This window comes from Schistocerca nitens, chromosome 10, assembly GCF_023898315.1.
Source record: "Schistocerca nitens isolate TAMUIC-IGC-003100 chromosome 10, iqSchNite1.1, whole genome shotgun sequence".
Classification (NCBI taxonomy): Eukaryota; Metazoa; Arthropoda; class Insecta; order Orthoptera; family Acrididae; genus Schistocerca; species Schistocerca nitens.
In genome coordinates this window covers 7,709,864-7,716,184 of record NC_064623.1, presented here as the reverse complement: position 1 = coordinate 7,716,184, position 6,321 = coordinate 7,709,864, and the positions used below count along the sequence as shown (strand labels likewise).

At 45.9% G+C, this 6,321-nt stretch overlaps 1 non-coding gene across 1 annotated transcript; it reads right to left on the bottom strand.

Annotated features, from left to right (window-relative positions):
* Window positions 1-2,468: 2,468 nt before the first annotated feature.
* Window positions 2,469-2,541, bottom strand: Trnav-cac (transfer RNA valine (anticodon CAC)). The gene has a single exon. It is a non-coding gene; the product is annotated as a tRNA-Val (tRNA).
* Between the last annotated feature and the right edge of the window lie 3,780 nt (window positions 2,542-6,321).

Below are 6,321 nucleotides of genomic sequence, written 5' to 3'. Positions count from 1 at the left end.
ACAGAGTCCTGACCTGAATGCTACATAACACCTTTGGGATGTTTTGGAACGCCGACTTCGTGCCAGGCCTCACCGACCGACATCGGTACCTCTCCTCAGTGCAGCACTCCGTGAAGAATTGGCTGCCATTCCCCAAGAAACCTTCCAGCAGCTGATTGAACGTATGCCTGCGAGAATGGAAACTGTCATCAAGGCTCAAATGGTTCAAATGGCTATGAGCTCTATGGGACTTTACATCTGAGGTCACGAGTCCCCTAGAACTTAGGACTGCTTAAACCTAACTAATACACACATCCAACCCCGAGACAGGATTCGAACCTGCGACGTAGCGGTCGCGCCGTTCGAGACTGAAGCGCCTAGATCCGCTCGGCCACACAGGCCGGCTTGTCATAAAGGATAAGGGGGGGGGGGCAACACCATATTGAATTTCAGCGTTACGGATAGAGGGCGCCACGAACTTTTAAGTCATTTTCAGCCAGATGTCCGGATACTTTTGATCAAATAGTGGAGTTCCCTCTTCTCTACGGAATGCTTGTGATGAGTCAGCAAACCTTCGCAATGCTTGATTTCGGTGCCCGACAGCGAACCCCGCCATCAGGCTGACCGATTTATGCCTGTGTTTGCATCCGGCCGTCCTAACTCCCGCTCTGGCCGCCACACGCCTACCACTGCAGTAAGGCAGCATGTGACCAGCGGTACCGCCATGAGGCACCCCAGTGGTGAGAGGCGAGGGGACTCACCCAAGTCGAGCGTCCCTGTGGTAACAGAAAACTGTTACTTGCACTTCGCTGTTCCTGGATCACGCTAAACGTAGTTTCTAACCGTCCTGTACCGTACAGTCAAATCTGCAACACTAAAATAGATTTCGCTCATAAAGATCAAGCGTTAGAACATCTAGATTTACATCGTCAAATAAATGTAGAGCCAAATGCATCGGTTATTAATTGCAAAAACAAGCACACTTAATATTTTTCAACTATACCGCCAGGTAGCACGAATGGGAATAAATGGTTTGCGTAAACCGTATGTATTTTTTTGCAGAGAATCCGAATATGCAATAAAAATGGAGCGTTCCCATATTAAAGTGTAAGGTTGACTCGGCCCACGCAGGAGGGGTGGCTGACAGGTTGACAGTCATAGCACAGACAAATGTCTCCTCTGCTAATGTTAACTTTGCACCTATGACATTTATTTCGTACGATTCACTATTTTCGAGCTATTTAGTTGCCTCTAGTTAAAACGAACACCCTGTAGCTCAGGAACAGCAGAGGGCATACATCACTTCCTTGAAGAACGCCAATTATTACTTCTATTTAACTGCAGGATTTTCTAACAATTCCTGTACCAGTGAGAAAGCTTCGATTATACGTGGCCAGAAGGTTAAGTACAATCCGCACGTGACAGTTTGGACACGTTCTGCAAATGGCGGCGCATGTAACTGAGTGATATAACACACATTCTGAGGATAGACGCCATGACGCATGCAGTGTCGCGGTGTGTTTTCAAATATCTACATGAAAAGAACGGCCCTAACACGGAGCCGTGGGGGACGCAGTCAGCGGAAGCCAGTGTGCGTCGCTGCTGCCCTGCCCTGCCCTCGCCCGCTGTCCTGGGTGCCTCAATGGCGGCCTTGTTACGACGTGGGGTGCCGCTGCTCGCTGCTCGCCTTTTATGTTTCTCTCATATTTTTTCCCCTCCAGAGTCTAGACGGCGGCGTGGGATACGGCCTGAGGGGATGTGAGCCGTCCCACTGTAGGCAGACGTCCCAGCGGCGCGAGACACAAGACAGACGTCTCAAGAGCGGCACCACGCGTCGTGTGTGTGTGTGTGTGTGTGTGTGTGTGTGTGTGTGTGTGTGTGTCGGGGGTAGCAAGTCTGGCGAGGCGGCCACCGATTCTACAGGCCACAGTACGACGCTGAGACTCTGGATGAAATAGCGACGGTCGCAACTAAAAATGCAAACAAAACCCATGCTGTCCATCTCCGTGTTTTCGTAGTAACACGACTGCTCCATTAAGTTTCGAGAACAACGGCACAAATTTCGTCTGTTTTACGAGCACATTCAATTAGTAACGCATTGTACGAGTGTTTTTTTCTGGAAGGAGGGTGGATGCATGTATCCTCGCTAACGGAGGACATTTTGAACATTTCCTGTAAAAAAGTGTTCGAAGTCACGCTGGTACGTTCTGTTGCTGTGTGTTTTCATTCCATGATTAATGTGATTTGAAGACAAGTAATAAAATGAGCTCTAACATGGAAAGTAAGCGTTTCCGGACACATGTCCATATAACATATTTTCTTTCTTTGTGTGTGAGGAATGTTTCCTGAAAGTTTGACCGTAACTTTTTGTAACACCCTGTATAATCTATCTGAAACCTGTCAGTATCTCCAGGCTTCTTTCATGTATACAACCTTCTTTTATGATTCTTGAACCAAGTGTTAGCTATGATTAATGTAAGGAAAAAAAGTGTTTCCGCCCGGGATCGAACCGGGGACCTTGCGCGTGTGAAGCGCACGTGATAACCACTACACTACGGAAACAGCTTGGAGAACGCTTGTTCTATAAGCAGAATCAATTGGTGAGACTCAGCGCTTTCTCTCGGCCACCCGAGCGAGTGTAATTGAGTAAGGTTGTGCGGAAAGGGTAGAGGGAGGAAGGAAAGGAGGGGGAGGGGGAGGGGGAGGGGGAGGGGGAGGGAGGGAGGGAGCATGTGTCAGTTGTGGCGCTTCACGACAGATACAACGCTTGGAATGGGTTCAGGGGAACAATGGATATTCAGTGAATGATAGGCTGAGTGAAGTATAGCTCGATAGCCCATGAAATGACAATTCTGAAGGAGAAATTACTGGCCCTGCCTTTCTGTCATAGAGTAAAGGGCAGCGGATAATTCCGCGTTCGTGGCTATGACAGTATCTCGCACTCTTGTTTACAGGAAACACGGCACACAACGAGTTACAGGCCACTCTCGCTGACGTCCGTCTGGTGCAGGATCCTAGACTACGTTCTGAGCTTAAATGTTATGACGTTCCTGATACGGATTCAGAAAAAAAAAAAAAACACTCGTGTGCATGGGAATCAGAATTACAACGTCTTTCTGCATTCTGAACATTTCACTTAGAGGGTATTCTTATAGAACGAGATAGGATTAGAATTCCATTGATATGCAGTCAGGTTTAATCGATGTCTTCGAAACATTACGCAATAGAGAGACATTCATACTGAAACATTGCACTAAGAAAATTAGAAAATTAAAGATACCACATGTGCTGTAAGATACAGCAGCTATGACTAGAAGTACACCGAAGAAGGAAGTTTACAGAATTCACACTGTCGCCCTTGAAACAAAGAGTTACCTCAGCAGATGTTTCCATAAGCGGATGTCATATTATTCAGTGATCCACGATTTCAGTGGCCAACTACAGGTAGACGAAATAAACGTCTAACAGTTTTAACAAGATAGCGCTACTGAGTACACAGCTAACACTACTATGCATTTTGTGAAAGAGTTTTCCGAGAGACGCGTCGTTCCAAAAAGCCTATAGTTCACTCGCTCTCCGAAAATGACTCTACGTGACTTTTTTTTCGGGGAGCAGCAAAATCTGTAGCGTATCATCATCACCAGCGCACATTTTGTGGCTTAAAAACTAAAGTAACCGCGTACCTGAGAAGAATATCACAGTAAAATCTGCAAAAAGTGTTTCGAACAAAATTAAAGCGGGTTCAGACCGTGGGCGACATTTCCAGCGTGCGTCGTAACAGCGAGGCGACTTTCCGAACACCCTGTGTGAGTCGAACTGAAGTACGAGGGTGGAGGCTGTTTGGGACGCAAAAGCTAACCCTACATCCTAGCGGGTGGGTTTTCGCGTTATTCTCTCCAGCCTGCAGAGCGGCATGTCCGTGACCTGGGGAGCGGGAGGGCAGGTGTACGCGGCTGGAATGGCAGGTGTAGCCGGTGCTCCCCTGTCCCTAGGGCGGCGTCACGTCGCCCTCTTCGCACAAATAGAATGAGGGGTGTCGGCGAGTCGTAGCAGCGGGGGGGGGGGGGGGGAGAGCTCAGGCTGCATGCCGATGCCGTGGGCCGTGAGCAGCACCTCGTAACAGCAGGCAGGGGCGCAGCTATGCTGGCAACACCTAAGAAACTGAGCGAATACGAGATATCCATGTTGCGGGTTGCATACTTCACAGATCAAGGCGCCGCTGTAACGTCAGTGCTGACAGGCTTCCTTCGTACTCGCTGTAGTTCCTGACTACGACGAGTCTGCTGACTGTGGCGCTACGGTCGCTCCGTAATCTCGACTACTGCAGCGTGCAGCTGGGTGTAAGGCTAGTCGTGACTCACGCCGAGGTGGCAGAAGTCATGTCAGGCTGATATCCACATACACCGATGATGGTAGTCTCTCATGAACAACATATAAAAGATTAGTACATTGGCCGAACTGTCATTTGTACCCACGAGATTCGTGTGAAAGGGTTCCAAAGTGATTATGGCTCGACAAAAATTAACAGACTGGAATTAAACGCATGGGACATTCTATTTCGGAAATGGTTATGGAATTAAGTATTCAGAGATTCACAGTGTGAAGATTGTCTCGAGAATATCACATTTAAGGCATTACCTCTCACCAAGAACAATGCAGTGGCTGATGGCTTTCACGTAACACTACAACGAGTGACCCACTTGATAATTCTTTTGTGTATCACTCTTTTGTATTATTGCCTAGAGTGTTACATTTCTGTGACTTCTTATGAAATAAGGTAATTAGTGATTATACTTCATTTCATATTTTATGGCGAAAACATAGAAGAGAAATTTGAAGATTCACCTAGAAGTGCGGAAGGGTCAGTTCCGCGCGGCGCAGTCGCTACAACAATCACATTTTGCATGTAGCATCATGCCTATTGTTAGTGTGTGTTTGGTCAACAATCGCGAAACTCGTTTTTACTTCACTGCCGGCTGACGTTCCAGTTTTCAGCAGGGGACGAGAGGGAGAGAGGTTCAAACAAGTCTGACCTTGTATGCAGATACTGCGCACCCAGAGTTAGAACCACGAGAACGGGTTTAGTAGTGCATTCTGTCTGTGTAGATAGTGCTTGTAACTTACGAATATATTATGGCCAAATTTCTACACACAGAAGAGGACATTATAAATGCTCTAAATGAGACTTTAGATAATGTATCTGAGGGCGAACCGCTGGAGCCTTTATCTGAGGAAGAATTTCCATCGCCAATAGTTCCGGATTCTTCATCAGAAGACGATGTTACTCCTGAGAAGGTTCTACTGAATCCTGGTGAGAAAGGTATGCTTGTTTATGTGTTTGTTTTATAATAATTTTTGTTTATGTATATGTTGCGTACACACTAATTTCAATTGCAATACTTATGTTTATACTTTGCTTCGTGTTGAATTTTTACAAGTTGTATATTACATTTATGAAGGTGTTTTTTTGTTCTAATATTACACAATATAGTCAATATTAAATCGCGTTCTAATACGTGTAACTACTATTACAGGAACAGCTGCCACAAAGACTAAGTCAACTCGAGGAAGTGGACGTCCTCAAGATCGGCTTGGACAACAAAATGCCCAGGGTTCTGGACTACTTCAGTTTCCTTCAGGTAGCGATATTGTAGCACCCGGTGGAACAACCTGCAAAGTTGGAGTAATAGGTGACTGTTCAGCTGGAAGATATGGACAACAGAATGTTTTCAAAGATAGGACAGGACTATGTCCGCATGCAAAACGAAACGTGAATGAGACCTGTTACAGTGCAGGGCATCTAATGATAACGGACAAAATTTTGAAACATATTGTAAAATGTACAGAAACTGAAGCAGGTCGTGTACTGAGCTCAGATGAGTGGACTATAAAAATTTAAGAACTGGAAGATTTTATAGCTATATTGTACGTCCGCGGTGCTATTGGAGTTAAGAGCTTAGAACTAGACGCATTGTGGTCAGTGAAGTGGGGAAATAATTTTGTGAAATCAACAATGGCTCTTGACAGATTCAGAGAGATAATGCGTTATCTCAGATTTGACATTAGATCCACAAGATCAGAACGACTAAGAGAAGACAAGTTTGCTTTAGTATCAGAAATGTGGAATGAGTTCATTGCGAATGCACAGTCTAGCTGCATACCGAGTCCATATATAACAATCGACAAACAGCTTTTTCCTTCAAAGTGCCGTTGCAGATACACGCAGTTTATGGACTCAAAACCGGACAAATACAGGCAAAAGTCTTGTATGGCGGTAGATAAAGACTCAAAATATACTGTGAATGCTGTCCCTTATCTAGGAAAGGATGACACTAGGCGGAG